The sequence below is a fragment of the Primulina eburnea genome, chromosome 8 (genome assembly GCF_022965805.1).
Source record: "Primulina eburnea isolate SZY01 chromosome 8, ASM2296580v1, whole genome shotgun sequence".
Classification (NCBI taxonomy): Eukaryota; Viridiplantae; Streptophyta; class Magnoliopsida; order Lamiales; family Gesneriaceae; genus Primulina; species Primulina eburnea.
In genome coordinates this window covers 38,775,413-38,794,800 of record NC_133108.1, presented here as the reverse complement: position 1 = coordinate 38,794,800, position 19,388 = coordinate 38,775,413, and positions in this window count along the sequence as shown.

The window sequence follows — 19,388 nt, the reverse complement described above, 5'->3', positions numbered from 1 at the left end:
AGAGAATCTATAAATAGAGCACCCCCTCATTCTGAAATTATCATTTCTTCGAGTTCTCTCTCGTTTTATAGCATTAAAGTGCTTAGTTCTATAATATTTGTGAGGTATTTGTTCTTCTGTATCAAGAGAGTATGTGTTTTATTTAGAAACACAGTGAGTGGGTTGTACATCATAAAATATTATAGTAGAATTCTTTTCATCTTGCCCGTAATTTTTATCCTAATAGTTTTTAAGGGGTTTGATCGGTCCATCCGAAAGGCCAAAGGTCAGTCTAGCTAGAGCACTAAAGGTCAGTCTAGCTGGAGCACCAAAGGTCAGTCTAGCTGGAACACCAAAAGTCAGTCTAGCTGGAACACCAAAGGTCAGTCCATAATATAATTTTTCAAAAATAAAAATAGCAAAAGCCAGATAAACCTTGGTGGGAAATTTTGCCTTGATCGGTCCGACATTCGACGTACTCAGATCGCGCTCGTATGCTTGCACACAAGTCAAGCCTTTTTCCACTGCAAATCGGGCCCACAATTTGCAACCCCTGCGCATGTGTGCGCAAAAGAGAGCCTCTTGACCAATCATTGTTTCACCTCCATAAAGTGTAAATATAAATTCATCAATGCTATGTTCATTTTTCAATGTGGGACATTTCTCACTTAGCATCTATTAGGTCTTGCTTGCTTGTCCAATTTCACATTCAAAAAGAACAAGCTCAATAGGCCTCTAAGTCCAACGGTATTTTGGACGAGAAAAAGCAATGATCGTTGACTTTAACCATACTGAGGTCTAACTTTGATTTTCAAAAAATCCTAGAGCATGTGGTCGCAGGTCCGTGCCTATGTAGAGGTATGAGAGTGCATTGACTCAAGTCCATTTATTTTATGAGGCATATAATTTTTTGAAAATTTTATTATATATTAGTATATGTTTTTCCAACATAAATATATTATTTTAGGTTTTTTCATAACAAAGTCATTGTCTTCCTCAGATTTATTACACACATTCCAATATTCAATATTTCTTACAATTATATTATTAAAAATATGAATATTACATAACTACCTTTATTAGGTTTGTATCTCCGTATTTTTATTATAAAAATAACAATCATTCTTTTGGTTAATTTCAATTTAATATTTCATGTATCTATTTATTTTATTAAAGTTGAGGACATGATAGTAACCACCTAAGAAAGACACCAACTTTTTCTTCCAACTTTACTCTTATATGATAATAATATTACACTTTTGTTTTTGTTTTTTTTGTTTTAATTCAACACACACTTTTATTTATTTATTTTTTTTATTTCAACAATTCAAATATCAATTTAGTCCCTCCATAATTTGTCAAATTTCACTTTATTCCATCGATAATGATAAAAAATATTGTACACACACATTGCGTGTGCAGAACAGCTAGTATTTCTTAAGTCTTAACTCGCATAAAAGAAAAAAATTGCTCTGCTTACTTAATGTTTAATTAGTGGACAAAATATTTTTGACTCTATTTTTTTTATTTGCGCAATCCTCATGCCCAAACATTACTAGTTCGTATGAAATATTTGACTACAGAGAACCTATTGAAAAAAACGTTCGCTACAGCTTTTTGTCGCCATCAAGCGGCACAGCTGCACCTAGAATCGAGATTCGTTTGGTGTTATTCGATTAATAGTTAATTCCCTAGAAAATCTAAATCATGAAGTTTCTCGATTTTTCTAGATAATCACGAATCTTCTGCTATATTCTTTACCGTATCTGACTATTTTTGGCGGTTGGTTTTCCTTTTTTATTTTCTCGTGCAAGATTGTTTTGCTTCATCGAGCACTAAAATTTTGTATCATAGCACTAGATCAGTAGTATTGCTATAGTATCCAACAATTTCATCCGTTATCTATAATCTGTTCGACAAAATGTATAAATCTGCTCTATAGAGTGATTTATGGTTCACGCTTGTTACTGTGTCAATATTCATACTAATGTAAGAAAGTTTTACTCACTGAGTTTAACCAATGTACGAGGAAAACAAATTTCATATGGTCCAATTTGGTTCTGAACAAATGATATATAGTTGAATGATACGAAAGTATATGTAATGCGCTTGTGACTTATGTTTTTATAAAATTAATATCTGAACTGTCGATAATTTATAACTCATGTGACATCAAGTTTGAAATGATATCTCGGGGTTTCAGACTAATCAACTGTAACAAACTTCTCCTCGATTGAAAGTTTTTGATTCCGTGGCATGAGATTTTTGCCATAACTTCAAAAATATTAGGAGGTTTTACTCGATTAATCTGTGATTAAAGATTTAGCAGAATAAAAATAATATAAGGGTGATTTATGCAATATACCCCACATACCGAGAGTGTACTTCCATTCAATAACGGAACCATTGGTACCATAGTCTCCTTGCTGCAAGTTACAAGCTTGAATTTTTGCTGGCGTGACATTTGACAAGTGGTACGGCGTCCTGCTTATTAGGCGGTGAAACCACATCTCGCACGGCTTTGAACTCTGACTTGAAGAACCAAGGGCGAAAGCGGATGTGGATTGTCCGGTTTGAGTAATCCAAGTCAAGTGATAATCCACTCGCCTTTGGTTTTCGACGTTGGTAAAGTATTCTGTAGGTCTCCAATAATCTCCCCCTAGCATACTAAAGGAGATGGTCTTTTTCACCTCGTCATCTGGAGTAGTTGCTTGCAGTTTTCCTTCCATCTTATCCATGTCATGCATAAGATGCCAGATATTGCAAATAATGATTTAACATATATATATATATATATAGCATACGCAAACGTTGAAGTTTATTTAATGAATTAAAATTTTGGGTTTCTTGTGTTTTCATTAAATGATTTCGATGCGACCGTTTCCATAATATTTGCATGTATCAGTTTGTCTCTATGATTTTTTTCCAACTCAAATATTAGATTTGGCTTGTTAAAAAATATGATTAAATTTGTATTTTTATTTGTTGTTTGAAGACAAGATTTAAATACTTAGGATTGGTACTCCATCATCTTCATGTGTTTCTCGAGTTAAAAAATATTGCTTGACAATTAGTGGAGCACCAAAAATCGATTCAACCAACTAAATATTCATGATTAATGAATTATAATTAGTTCGATAAGTTGATTCCGTTCGGTTAACTTTTATTAGTTTTAATATTTTAATGTGAGATATTTATAACAAATATACTTTGTATAATAAGACTCGTTATAATTCGACGATTTCAACTCTGAATCATGTGACAGTACACCATGATACTACACACGCGCGTGATCGCACGCACACGAACACAGACCTTTTTTAATAAATTGCATATCATTGCATAGTATTTATGGAATTATTGATCTTTGTTTTAATTTAGAATATTTAGTGGATTGTTTAGTGGAGTTGATTATGATTGTATCTCCTATATATATGAGATTAAAAATAGACTAAGTAAAATTAGCTTCTTGTTTCTTTCAAAGTCTTTGTCCTTTTTCTTTCAAATTCATCGTGGTATCACAAAGCACCTTTCCGTTCTTTGCTTTGCGTATGCTGGTTATAAATAAAATTTGATGTTTTCTTTGTACTTGTTTGGAATCTTTCTTTTGGTATGAGGTTTGAAACCCCGCTTTTTCCCCTTGAGCTTGCATACTGCTGGCTTATCCATTGCTGATGATTTTCCGAAAGTAGGTTCGAATGACTTAATTTAATGGTGAGGATGGCTCGTTGTTAAGATTGGAACTTGAAAGGAATTTTTATTCCTTGAAATACTTTCCATGATTATTGTTGATATTTTGCCTTTCTAGTTTTTGATATGATATTATAATGATATGATCTCACAATATCTTTAAGATATTATCCTTATTTTTAAAGAGTTTGTTTCCTAATGAAATTGCTCTTTTGTCTAGGTTAAATATGACTCCAAGCAACTAAACGTGTGCGGCGTGAGAGAGAGGATTATTAGAGAGCCAAAGGTGTTCGAGAAGAGTTCGGAGATCAAAGCTAGCTCGTACTGTTGTTGCCGAGAAGTGCTTGCATCCTATGACGCCAACACCTAATCATTATGTTGATTAGTGTGTTGTTCTTTTGAAGACCTTTTCTTTCTCGGTTAATGCATCCATTGTATACCGGTTATGCTTTGTCAGAAGTTTTGGATGCAATTTGTTACTCACCTTTACAAGGGAGTTGTTTACTTCTTTCACTAGTATTGATTTTTGTAAACTTACAAGTTTTTCTAGTGAATTATTTTGCCTTGAGGCATCGCACAAGTATTTTATACTTGTGCATAATTTATATCTCGTCTCTCTTATTATTATCGTTATTCCAACTACGTTTAGGTGTGTTAAACTTATAACTTCCGCTGCATGTTGTCGTGAGTGTTACAACACCTACGCACAACACCTATATTCTGAAACACACAACTCTCAACTCACACATACACTGTGGAAACAGAACTCTCAATTGGTATCAGAGCCTCCACTTGACGCTACTAAGTGAGATTCTGTTTTGTTTTGTTTTCAGAGTGAAAAGGAATTATGGAAGGATCAACAAATACCGTTTTTAGGCCTCCCGTGTATGGATCAAACTATGCATTGTGGAAAGTAAAGATGAGGGTTTTTATTAAATCCATTGATGAAAGAGCTTGGCAACGTGTACTTGATGGTTGGAGTCCACCAAAACTCGAGGATGCTGATGGAGACACATGGCTCAAACCTGAAAGTACATGGACTGTCGATGAAGTGCAATCATCAAACTATAATTCCAAGGCTCTTAATGCTATATTTTCATCCGTTGACACAAGGATGTTTAATTTAATCACCACTTGTGTATGCACCAAAGATGCTTGGGAGATACTCCAGAAGCACTGTGAAGGATCCGCAAGTGTGCGTAAAACTAGGCTAAGGATGGTGACATCAAAGTTCGAAAGTTTGAGAATGGAGGACAAGGAGTCTATCCTTGAGTATGACTGCCGGCTGAGACAACTCTCAAATGAATCACATGGCCTAGGAGATCCCATACCAAATGAAAGATTGGTGAATAAGGTCCTAAGATCTCTTCCTGAAAGATTCAAGTCAAAGTCTGTGCTATTGAAGAATCTAAAGACACGTCAACAATCAACTTAGATGAACTAATGAGTTCTCTCAGAACCTTTGAGATGAATCTTGATCTTCAAAGGAAGGATAAAGGGAAGACAATAGCCTTTGAAGCCTCAACTGAATCTTATGATGAAATCCTTCAAATATCTAAAGAGGTGGATAAGTCTGATTTAGGTGAAGAATCGATCTCTCTTTTTACTAAGAAATTTGGTGATTATTTGAAGACTATGAGAGAAAAGAAGAAAGTTGGACAAAAGTCTGAGCTGCCCAATAACTCCACATTTGCAAAACCTCAAAGGTTTACTCCTATGAAAGGACACTTTCGACCAAAGACCGAAGTGCAAATCCAATCTAATGTCAGAAACCTGGACTCGGTGCAATGTAGAGAGTGTTCGGGATATGGACACTATGCCAATGAGTGTGCCAATCGACTTAGGAAAAACAAAGGCATGACTGTCACCCTGAGTGATGAAGAGTCTGATGATGATCAAGGATCGAGTGAATCTGAAAATCACACATCGTTATCTTCTGTGATCAAGGAAAAGCGCTCAATGCAAGTCAATCCTTTGGGTGTTGCCACAGGTGTTGCAATACCTGGCCGCAACACCTCTTCGAAGTCAGTATGTCTTACATCTACAACCCTTGCGGAGGCAAGTGAGTCTGAAATCCAAGAGATAAATGATGATGAAGTCACTCTAGAAAGTGTGCAGACGATGTACGAAGAGTTATATGAAGACTGGATCAAAAGAACCAAAGTAAATGCAAGTCTCTCCAAAGAAAATGTTGAGCTAAAGTCACAAATTTCACGACTTGAAGTAATCTTAAGCAAGAAAGATTTGGAATTATGCAAAATCAAAGAGGAACTTGGAGAAGCAACTCAGATTCTTGCCAAGATGAACTCAAGCTCATCCAAACTTGATTCACTTTTGATGACTGGACAGAATGACAAAGCTGGACTTGGTTATCCGAATAGTCTGTTTGAAATTGGAGAATCTTCCAACACTAAGGGAAAACAAACTGTTTTTGTCAAAGGAAGTGTTGAAGCTTCGAATGCTACACAAACTGAAAAGGGTACTCCATCAAAAGGGCGATTGTCTATCAAAAAGTCTAAATCCAGAAAGCGCCACTTCATCTGTCACTACTGTTACAGACCTGGTCATATCAAACCCTACTGCTTTAAACTGAGAGATGATTACAAGAGATGGGAATCAGAACGGGTGTTGCCACAGGTGTTGTACAACACCCGGCGCAACACTGCCAAAACCCATGGTAAAAAAGGTTTGGGTACCAAAGGCACAGATTCAATGTTCTGTTATTTATACTTCATTAAAGACTAACATTGCAGGAATATGGTACTTTGACAGTGGCTGCTCGCGCCACATGACAGGTTCAAAAGACCATTTGATTGACTTTGTTGAACTAAGGAGTGGTCATGTGACATATGGTGGTGGTGCTAAAGGAAGAATTGCTGGGAAAGGAACCTTGAATGTTGATGGATTGCCTAATCTACACAATGTGCTCTATGTCGAAGGGCTTAACTCAAACTTAATAAGCATAAGTCAACTTTGTGACGACGGTTTGCATGTTAAGTTTGATAAAGACAATTGTGAAGTGTTTAATAAGACTAATAATCGCATTTTGACAGGTACTAGGTCTGCTGATAATTGCTATCAACTTGGAGAAGACATAGTGAGCAATCATTCAAAGGTGAGCGAATTAAACATGTGGCATCAAAAATTAGGACATGCAAACTTCAAGACATTAAAGAATCTTGGTAAGTACGATGCTGTGAGAGGTATGCCTAATTTATCCTCTGGAATTCCGTATGTTTGTGGTGCATGTCAAAAAGGTAAGCAAACACATGTTCCCCACCAAGTGTTGCAACACTTTGGGACAACACGGTGTCTTGAACTCTTGCACATGGATCTTATGGGTCCAATGGAAGTGGAAAGTCTTGGAGGTAAGAAGTATTCTTGTGTTTGTGTGGATGATTTCTCTCGCTTTACTTGGGTAAGATTTCTTAGAGAAAAATCCGATACATTTGATGTTTTCAAGAAATTACATGCTAAGATTACTAATCTACATAATATGAGGGTTGGTAAGATAAGGACCGATCATGGCAAAGAATTTGAAAACTCACATTTTATATCATTCTGTGAAAAGAAGGGGATAACTCATGAATTTTCGGCCCCTAAGACTCCTCAACAGAACGGAATAGCCGAAAGGAAGAATAGAACACTGCAAGAAATGGCTAGGGTCATGTTAAGTTCTAAGAATATTTCAAAGAGATTTTGGGCCGAGGCCTTGAACACAGCATGTCATATTTCAAATCGTGTGTACTTAAGGAGTGGTTCCACTATGACATCCTATGAAATCATCATGGGAAAGAGGCCGAACCTCAAGTATTTTCATGTCTTTGGGTGTGTATGTTATGTTTTGAATGATCGAGAACATCTTGCAAAATTTGACTCTAAAAGTGACAAATGTTTATTTCTTGGTTATTAATCCAATAGTCGTGCATATCGCATGTATAATCTGAGAACAAGAACGACTATGGAATCTATTAACGTTGTGTTTGACGATCTTGCAGATCTAACAGGAAAAACAATCGAGGATGAAGTTGATGGGCTCCTGAATACAAGTGAGACACTGCCTAACACAGATGTTGGACCCGGTGTTATAACACCTGAGACAACACCTGCATTGGCAGAATCAAACGATGAACCAGAAGAGAATACTGAAAATGATGATGGTGTAACCAATGATGGGATTGACATTCCCAGCAAGATTCAGAAAAATCATCCATCATCTCAGATCATTGGAGAAACATTTGAAGGAATGCAAAATAGAAGAAAGGAGAAGGTAGACTATCGGAAAATGATGGGACTAGTATGCATGACTTCCTTGTACTCTCAAGTAAGTCATTCTTGTTTTGTTTCACTCGTTGAACCCAAAAATATTGTGAAGCCTTAAAAGATGAATTTTGGGTTGATGCGATGCATGAGGAACTTGAACAATTTGTTAGGAATGATGTGTGGGATTTGGTTCCCAGACCCGATAATGTGAATGTTATTGGAACCAAATGGATCTTTAAAAACAAAACTGATGAATATGGAATTGTTGTGAGAAACAAAGCTAGGCTAGTTGCTCAAGGGTATACTCAAATTGAAGGAATTGATTTTGATGAAACGTTTGCCCCTGTTGCCTGGATTGAATCGGTTAGACTTTTACTTGCTATTGCATGTCACATGGACATAAAATTATATCAAATGGATGTGAAAAGTGCATTTTTAAATGGCATTTTGAAAGAAGAAGCGTACGTAAGCCAACCTAAAGGATTTGAAGATCCACACCACCCGAACCATGTCTACAAGTTGAAGAAGGCACTGTATGGGCTTAAACAGGCTCCACGGGCATGGTATGGTAAGCTTACGGAATATCTGCTTAACTTGGGCTTCAAACGAGGTGAGGTTGATAAAACCCTTTTTATTAAAAAGTCAAAGCATGATATACTTGTGTGTCAAATTTATGTGGATGACATAATCTTTGGTGCTTCTTCTCAAAAGCATGTTGATGATTTTGTTAAATGCATGTCTACCACATTTGAAATGAGTATGGTAGGAGAATTGAGTTTCTTTCTTGGTTTACAAATTAAACAAATGCATGATGGTATTTTTCTATGCCAATCTAAGTATGCCAAGAATGTGGTAAAGAAATTTTCTACTGAGAACACTAAACACATGAAAACTCCAATGGGGTCGACTGAAAAACTATCCAAGGACGATGTTGCGACAGGTGTTGACAACACCCAGTATCGCAGCATCATAGGCAGCCTTCTTTACTTAAGTGCAAGTCGTCCCGACATCATGTTTAGTGTTTGCCTGTGTGCTAGGTACCAAGCTGATCCTAAAGTCACTCATTTAAAAGCTGTTAAAAGAATTTTGCGATATATTTCTGGAACAGTTGACTTAGGCTTGTGGTACACCAAAGAAACAAACACCAATTTAATGGGTTTTAGTGATGCTGATTGGGCAGGAAACCTAGATGATAGGAAGAGCACCACTGGTGGATGTTTTTATCTTGGTAATAATTTGGTGTCTTGGTATAGTAGAAAGCAAAATTGTGTGTCCTTGTCCACTGCTGAATCTGAGTATGTCGCAGCTGCTAGTTGCTGTTCACAACTTTTGTGGATGAATCAAATGGTTAAAGATTATGGATATAACAGTGATACCTTAATTGTATACTGTGACAACTCAAATGCAATTGATATTTCAAAAAACCCAGTACAACACTCTCGAACGAAACACATTGGCATTAGACATCATTTTATTCGAGATTTGGTTGAGAAGGGTATAATTCGAATGGAATTTATTAGAACTGAGAACCAACTGGCTGATATTTTTACAAAACCATTGGACTTTGAGAGATTTTCCAATCTTAGGAAGTCTCTCAGCTTGTGTGCACAATGATCACTCACGGATGTTGTCCACGGTGTTACAACACCGGTGGACAACACTCAGCATGCATGTGAATTTTATTTTTAGGATGCTAGACATATTACATTCATCCTGTTTTGTGTGAAGACTGTACAGGTGAAGGATACTAAATGGTAGGCTCTCAGTTATGAATCAACATTTCTGTCAAACTTCCCTGAAGTCTGGAGTGTGCTCAAACTTAGTCATAAAACTGTGAAGATGTTCATGTACTACATGATCTTGTCCCATGCAGATAATGACTTCGAAAATTTTTTTTTACAATAAGGTGAAAAACAGAAAAGAGGAAAAGAAAAAAAGAATTGTTTAGAAGAAAATGGAAAAAGCTACCTAGAGGAGTCCTATGAAGACCGTTCTTCTAGAGTGAGAGCTACCACTTCTAAGTCAAAATACAGATGGAAAAAGCTACATAGAGGAGTCCCATGAAGACCGTTCTTCTAGAGTGGGAGCTACCATGTCTGAATAAAAATGTTCAAGAAAGGTTGAGTCCAACTTGTGAGTGTTGCCAAGAGGTGTTGCCAACACCTGTGTACAGACTGATCACAGTTTGATCACATGTGTGTGCATTTCATTTTCGATCATATTTTAGGCATAAACTTAGGTCATTCATTCTGCTGTTTTGTGAGTTAATCATGTCCAGCGGGGTACCTGTTTTTTTTCATGACATTCGAAAAACACCCTAACCAACTTAATCTTGAATATTCTTGATTTCTAACTGATTGTGGGGTTAATTTGAAGTGGCGTTTTGTTCTGACTGGTTTCTTGAAATAATGATTACACCGGTTCAGAAAAAGTTACCGTTGGGTGAGCGAAAACCTGATTCGGAAAGGCTGTAGTCGCGGCTTAACAAAATATTACCGTTGGAGGGTAATGCTTAAATTCTTACGGGGGTATAGAGACTAGCTTTACTGTGTACTCTTTCCCTCACATTCTCAATATTTCGCATACCCTTGCTGTTCATTTGTTTTTCGCGCAAATCATTTGTGAAAATTTCTGTGCAGTTCGAAATCTTTCTACCATTTTGTCTCGTGATTTGTGATTTTGCTGATGGCTGGTTTTGATCCTCAAGATATAAGGAGTGAAATGGCTGCTAGTATGGGTGGTGAGTCGCCGAACACAACACCCTCCACCGAAGTTCATGTCGAGGGACAGGAAATTGTGGCTCTATCAGACGAACCAATGCCACTGGAAACTATCATCCCTGGGGAACCTGGGAATGAGATTTGTGTTGAGAATCCGCCAGATTTCGAAGCCCTCAACAGAGCATTTCCCCCTACCCCCATGCGCAGAAAGTCAAAGAGACAAGCAGGGTTCGACCCTGACTTTGTTCCAACCAAGAAACCACGGGCATCTACAACTTCTAATCTTCTGGACACCGATTTATCATCGTGGGACGACTCCGATGATGCTGATTTTGAGTTGGTGGCTCATCCCAGACCAACTGCTGCAGCAAAGGTATCAAGTTCCACCTCTGATACTGGAAAACAAACCCCCACTCAAAATCCCCGAAGTCCTGCTGGTGAAGGAACTTCCGAGAAGGCTGAAGAAGATGAACAATCTTTGGCGGAATTTCTTGCTCACCTTAAGGAAGAAAAGGCTGCCCAGAAACGAATTTTCAAGGAGGATGAGCCTGACTCAGAAATGCTGAAGGAATTTGAACAAAATCAACCTGGAGCTCCTGAAGATTCCTCTTCAACATCTGTATCTGATTTTGAATCTGAAGAACAGAATGATGAGGGTTCTGAAGATATTAGTTCAGAGGGGAATGAACCTTTCGAAGAAGAAGCTGCCCCTGATGCTGCCGGTGTTGAGGACGATGTTGACAACACCGAGGATCACACTGACTCTACTGACTATGACTTAAGTAAGTCCTTTTGATATGACTCGTTTTTACGTGTTTTTAGTGTTGTTTTCGAGTCGCATTCATGCATCATATTAGTTTGTTTTAGTTTAATTTAGCATTTTTCTATCATTATTTAGCATATGGCTGATCTCGTGTATTTTGTGGTTGTTTTGTAGGAATTGGACCGAAAAGTGGGATTTTATTTGGCACAGCAGCGAAGAGATCTCGCTAGGGCGGTCAAAAGTGTCCGCCCCAGCGAGCATTTTAAGTTGATCGAGTAGTTGATGCGCGAGTGTCTCGCTAGGGCGGTCAAAAGTGACCGCCCCAGCGAGAATTTTAATCCAGCCGAGGAGCATTTGCGCGAACCTCTCGCTAGGGCGGTCAAAAGTGACCGCCCCAGCGAGACCAGAGACATGGCCGATGATTTTAATTCGAGAACCACTCGCCCCAGCGGTCAAAGGGGGTCGCCCTAGCGAGCGACGAGATCAAAGAAGATTTGTTTCCAAGTTTTGTGGACTCTATTCTACACCTAACCTAATACACGAGATTGGGCGCCGTTTTTTCAGTCTGACACCATATTTTTCCATCACTTTTCTTGGGAGGAAGGCTAGGAGCAAAGAGATTTCGAAGACATCGAGATTTCCAAGCGTCGTGGCCGTCATCCATCGTCAACCTTAGTATTTTAATTATTCAGTTTTTATTTCTTAGATTGTTGTTGATTTCTAGCATGAATTTTAGTGGCTAAACTCTAGATTTGTTGGGATTTGAGGGGATCCTACCCCGTACTCGTTGTTGAACATTATTTAGCGACGTTTTTATGAGTGATTTGTTTATGCTTTTGTGCTTTCTTATTTCAATTGGAGTCTAGCTAACTTCCTTTGATTATTTCATGTTGTTGATGATTTCGATAGAATAATTGACAATAGGATCGAATAGTATAGACCACGGATTTACAATTTTAGTAGATATACGGAATTGGATACGTGTCGATAGTGATAATTCACCCGGATGAAAGCTAGCGGGTTCCATAGAACGTAATGCAATCGTGAACTGTTAAATAATTGAGGATACTTGATTACTGCATGTTTATGATTAGTATTAATATAGCTCGACAGAGTATATTAATTAGTCTAGGGAATTCCGTCGAATGCACGAGTAAAAATCGAGTATAATTGTTTAAACACGAGTGGTAGGTGAACTGATAATTCCCAACAAATTCGTCTCTCATTTGATTTTCATCCAATTTAATCATTGATTTCTTGATTATTTGTTCTTGCACTTTAATTATTTCAGTTATTAAATTCACTTTAGTTTAATCACCAACTCAATCTATCGTTGCTGAAGAAATTTACTTGAAAATAAAGATATTGTAACGCAGTCCTCGTGGATCGATACTCGTATTCACTTACGTTTATTATAACTTGACTATCGTGCACTTGCGATATTTTAAATCGAGCTTTCATTTATAAAACAAATTTTGGGACTATTCACTGTGCAAGTTTTGCTCGATCAAGTTTTTGGCGCCGTTGCCGGGAACTGTTGATTCACAATTTTTTATTTTTCATTTAAATTCTTTAGTATTATTTATTTCATTATTATTTGATACTCTCATTGTGTTGCAGATTTTTCTTGTGGTGCATGCCAAGATCACTTGACGTGGAGCTTGAATTTGACCCTGAAATCGAAAGAACTTTCCGCAGGCGAAGACAACAACAAAGACTCAAAGAACAGATGGAAAGACACGAGCAAGAACGTGGAGAGGAACAGCGTGACAATAGACAAGTTGAGATACCACGTCGCATTCCAATGTTGGATTATGCACAACCGTCTCTTGATGGAGCACGTCCAAGCATCGTAAGACCAGTCATCCGAGCTAATCAGTTTGAGATCAAGCCCGCTATCATCCAGATGATTCAGAACACTGTTCAATTTGGGGGAAGTGCACTTGACGATCCTAATTCTCATATAGCTGACTTTCTTGAAATTTGTGATACTTTTAAGTTTAATGGTGTGTCTGATGATGCTGTTCGTTTGCGTTTATTTCCATTTTCACTAAGAGATAAAGCTAAGGCGTGGTTAAACTGTTTGCCTGTAGGGTCTATCACTACATGGGAGGATATGGCGAAGGCATTCCTGATCAAGTACTTTCCTCCGTCGAAGACTATGAAGCTGAGAGCCGACATTACTACTTTTGCTCAATATGAGCTAGAGTCACTTTACGAGGCATGGGAGCGCTATAAGGACTTGTTGAGGAGATGTCCCCACCACGAGCTACCTCTTGGGTTAGTTTTTCAAACTTTCTACTACGGTCTGCTTACTTCTAACCATACTATGATAGATGCTGCTGCCTGTGGTAACTTACTGAGAAAGACGGCTGAGGAAGGATATGAGTTATTAGAGGAGATGGCTGCTAGTAGCTATCAGCCTCAGTCTGATAGGCAGAGACGAGGTGCTGGAGTTAATCAAGTTACTGATTTGTCTGCGGTGTCAGCACAGTTAGAGGCTTTGAACAGAAAGATTGATGGGATGAGTGCGAGTGGATCGGCTATGCGTCTGCAAGAGATTTTCTGTGATAAGTGTGGAGGTGAGCATGACGTGCAGGATTGCCAAGACGGAAATCCATTCTATGTGCCTGAAGGAGCACCGGTAAAACAAGTGGTATTCCAGAACCGTCCAAGAAATGACCCGTATTCAAACACATATAATCCGGGATGGAGGAATCACCCAAACTTTTCATGGGGAGGTCAAAACAACCAGAATCGCCAGCAAAGAGGTCCACCATATGGGATGCACCAAGGGTTCAAGCAAGAACCGCCTCGGGAGGAGAAATCTAATTTAGAGCAAATGATGACTAAATTCATTTCTGCGACGGAGACGAGATTTCAGAACCAGGATGCATCCATAAAGGGGTTAGAGACTCAAATTGGGCAATTGGCTAAGTTGATTGCTAACAGGGAGCAAGGAGCTTTGCCAAGCAACACGAAAACTAACCCGAAGGAACATGTGAAGGCGGTGGAATTGCGCAGTGGAAAAGCACTTGAGTCTAATGAGAAAAAAAACAAGCAAGGTGAGGATGAGGTGGAACATCAAGGAGGTAAGTCTTCTAACTCTACATTTACACCTATTGCACCGAATAAAATTGTTATCCCCCCACCTTTTCCTACAGCAATGAAAAAAGCTAAGATAGATGCACAATTTGGTAAATTTCTTGAGATATTCAAAAAACTGCATATTAACATTCCGTTTGCTGATGCTTTATTGAATATGCCAAGTTATGCAAAATTCTTGAAAGATATCTTGGCGAATAAGCGGAAGCTAGAAGATCATATGACTGTGAACTTGACTGAAAATTGCTCTGCTTTAGTTCAAAACAAGATGCCTCCAAAGCAAAAAGATCCAGGGAGTTTCTCTATACCTTGCATTATTGGAGATATTAATTTTCATAAAGCTCTATGTGATCTTGGTGCGAGTATTAATTTGATGCCCTATTCTGTGTTTAGGAGACTGGGATTGGGTGAACCCAAGCCAACTAGGATGTCATTGCAGCTGGCTGACAGATCTGTCAAGTATCCACGTGGGATTATCGAAGATGTCTTGGTGAAAGTGGATAAGTTTATTTTTCCTGCAGATTTTGTAGTACTTGACATGGAGGAAGATTTAGAGATGCCTTTAATCCTAGGGAGACCATTTCTGACTACAGGGAAAGCACTGATTGATGTTGACGAGGGAAAATTGAGACTGAGAGTTGGAGAAGAAGAAATTATTTTTGATGTCTTTAATACTCTCAAGCACACAATGCACAATGATAGTTGTTTTCGTGTTGATGTCTTAGATTCTCTCGTTTGTGATTTTGTGCAGGATGGATTGCAAGAGCCATTGGAGGCCACTCTCACTACGGAAAAGCAGGAGGACGAGTTAGACGAGGAAAAGATGGAGATGGTAGCTCACTTGAATGCCATTCCACCTTGGAGAAAGCAAGTGAGGCTTCGACTAGAGGAATTGGGAGACAGAAAAGATTTAATGCCTCAAAAGTCGAGCCTAGAGAAGCCACCTACTTTGGAGCTCAAACCACTACCTCCACATCTCAAGTACGTATATCTAGGAGAAAATAATAAACTGCCTGTTATTATTTCCTCTTCTTTGACAGATGATATGGAGAGTAAGCTCTTAGGAGTCCTTAAGGAGCATAGAGGAGCATTCGCTTGGAAAGTTGCGGACATCAAGGGGATAAGTCCTTCGATCTGCATGTACAAAATTCTGATGGAGGATAAATACTCACCCCTAGCACAACCTCAAAGGAGACTCAATCCAAAGATGCAAGAGGTAGTAAAAGCTGAAACGATCAAACTTCTGGATGCAGGTATTATCTATCCTATCTCTGATAGTGCGTGGGTAAGTCTTGTACAATGTGTGCCGAAAAAGGGTGGGATTACTGTTATTACCAATGAAAAAAATGAGTTGATTCCCACTAGAACTGTTACGGGTTGGCGTGTGTGCATGGATTATAGGAAATTAAATGATGCAACCCGTAAAGATCACTTTCCCTTGCCATTTATTGATCAAATGATTGAACGATTAGCCGGTCATGAATTTTACTGTTTTTTGGATGGATATTCGGGATACAATCAAATCACAATTGCACCTGAGGACCAAGAGAAAACTACTTTCACTTGCCCTTATGGTACTTTTGCGTTTAGACGTATGCCCTTTGGTCTATGCAATGCACCTGCTACATTTCAAAGATGCATGACCGCTATCTTTCATGACATGATTGAGAATTTTCTTGAAGTTTTTAAGGATGATTTCTCCATTTTTGGCTCTTCATTTAATGAATGTTTAGAGAATTTAAACTTGGTGCTTATTAGATGTGAAGAAAGCAATTTGGTGTTAAATTGGGAGAAGTGTCATTTCATGGTGCAAGAGGGGATTGTGTTAGGACACAAGGTGTCGGAGAATGGAATCGAGGTAGACAAGGCCAAGGTGGAAGTAATCAAAAATCTACCACCACCTGCATCGATAAAGGGAGTCAGAAGTTTCCTAGGCCATGCGGGTTTTTATAGGCGTTTTATTAAGGATTTTTCTAAAATTGCTAAGCCTTTATCTTCTTTGTTGATGAAAGATGTTGAGTTTAAGTTTGATTCTACTTGTCTGCAGGCATTCGAAATACTCAAGGAGAGCTTGGTGACAGCACCTGTTCTGACTGCCCCTGATTGGGAGTTACCGTTTGAGGTGATGTGCGATGCTAGTGATACAGCTGTTGGTGCGGTGCTAGGTCAAAGGAAGAACAAGGTATTTCATACCATCTACTATGCAAGTAAGACCTTAAATGATGCTCAATTGAATTACGCTACTACTGAAAAGGAATTACTTGCTATAGTATTTGCTTTTGAGAAATTTCATTCATACCTTGTTCTGTCTAAAGTGATCGTGTATACAGATCATTCTGCCTTAAAATACTTGCTTGCTAAGAAAGATGCGAAACCTAGGTTAATTAGGTGGATTTTACTATTGCAAGAATTTGATCTCGAGATTCGAGATAAAAAGGGTGTAGAAAATGTGGTTGCTGATCATCTGTCTAGGCTTGAGGATGTTAGAATTAATGGCGTTGATACTGATATAGATGACTGGTTCCCTGATGAGCAATTGTTTGAGGTGAATGCGTGCCCTTGGTATGCCAATGTTGCAAATTTTCTTGTCACTGGCACACCTCCCCCAAATTTATCGTTTCACCAAATAAAGAAATTCTTTTCTGACGTGAAATATTATTTTTGGGAGGAACCATTTTTTTTTAAGATCTGTGCAGATGCCATGACAAGGAGATGTGTAGCGGAGGAGGAAACCAGTCAAATTCTGAACCACTGCCATGACCGTGAGGTAGGTGGTCACTTTGGACCCATACGGACGGCATCTAAGGTACTTGAATGTGGCTTCTATTGGCCAACTCTTTTTAAGGATGCTCGTTTGTATGTTCTCAATTGTGATAGATGCCAACGCACAGGTAATATTTCTAACCGTCATGAGATGCCTTTGAATAATATTATTGAGTGTGAAATATTTGATGTGTGGGGGATTGATTTTATGGGTCCTTTTCCTGCTTCTTTTGCAAAGAAATTTATTTTGGTGGCAGTGGAGTATGTGTCGAAATGGGTGGAGGCAGAGGCTTGTGCCACGAATGATGCACAAGTGGTGTTAAAATTTTTGAAGAAACACATTTTTAATCGATTTGGTACACCACGTGCAATCATAAGTGATGGTGGCACCCACTTTTGCAATAAAATTTTTGATAAACTATTGGGCAAATATGGTGTCACCCACAAAGTTTCCACTCCATACCATCCCCAAACTAGTGGACAAGTTGAAGTGTCCAATCGAGAGATTAAGAGGATTCTAGAGAAGACAGTGAATGTGAATAGAAAAGACTGGTCCATTCGGTTAGATGATGCTTTGTGGGCTTATCGTACTGCTTTTAAAACACCTATAGGCACTACACCATATAGGTTACTTTTTGGTAAAGCATGTCATCTACCCGTAGAATTAGAGCATAGAGCATACTGGGCGACCAAGGCACTAAACTTTGATTTTGCTCTTGCAGGTGAAAAACGGTTGCTGCAGTTGAATCAGTTAGACGAGTTTCGAGAAAAAGCGTATGATCTTGCACTATCTTACAAGGAACGCACCAAACGAGCCCATGATAAACACATTGTAAGAAGGGAGTTCAAAGTGGGTGAGGCGGTGCTGTTATACAATTCTCGCTTGCGACTTTTTCCGGGCAAGCTGAAGTCCAGATGGTCAGGACCATTCATCATAGCCGAGGTGTTCCCATCAGGTGCAGTGGTGTTGCATGATGGCAAGGAAGGGACGTTTACTGTGAACGCCCAAAGGTTAAAGCACTATATTGGTGGCACAATTGAGCCACAAATTGGAGTCACTCGGCTCCATGACAGTCGTTGAGGACACGGGTGAAAAGTCGAGCTCTAGACTATAAATTGAGAACTGCTTCTTCTCCTTTTTATTCTTTTTCCTTTATTCCTTCATCGTATCATTTGCATTTAGGTAGTTGCATGGCATGGCATTCATTGTTTTTATTTATTTTTTCGAGAGTATCTCGCTAGGGCGGTCAAAACCGACCGCCCCAGCGAGACGTCGTTTTTTTCAAAAACATAGCCACCGAGAAAGCCTCGCTCGGGCGGTCACTTTTGACCGCCCCAGCGAGTGAATTTTTTTAAAATTGGTTTTCCTGGCGAACACTCCTCGCTAGGGCGGTCACCTTTGACCGCCCCAGCGAGTGAATTTTTTTTAAATTGATCTTCCTGGCGAACACTCCTCGCTAGGGCGGTCACTTTTGACCGCCCCAGCGCGCCCTCATATTTTTCAAACAGTCTGTCACCGAAAACCACTCGCTAGGGCGGACACTTTTGACCGCCCTAGCGAGTCGCGCATATTTAAAAAGCTGCGTCGCGTTTTTTTTCTTTCCCACTCGCAAACCCTCGCCTCCCTTCTCGATTTTCGGCGCCTCCTCCGTCTTTGAAGCTCAAATCTTCTTGTTTTGTGATATTTTCAGGAAAAGACTCGATCTTGGTTGCTACACTCCACCGGGACGCGTTTACACTACAATTTCTTCTACTCCGTCATCTTCCAAGGATTCCGGCGAGCTTCTCCGGCGAACTTCGAAAATTTTCCGGCGACTTCAGACTCTTTGCACTCCCATCTCGACATGGCACCTAAACGGTCTAAGGTAACTCACGGTGCCTCTAGTTCTCGTTCGACTCCGTCTAATTTTGTTAATGAGAAAGCTCGGGAGCGGTTTGAGCATGCTAAACTACATAGAAAACCAATCCCTGAGCGAGGGTTTACTACATCTGTTATTCGTGATTTTCCGGAAGTCTTAGTAGAGGGACGAGGGTGAGTAATTTTTTAGCACAACCGAATGCCGCGGTGATTCCGGTTGTGCGTGAATTCTATGCCAATGCTCCGG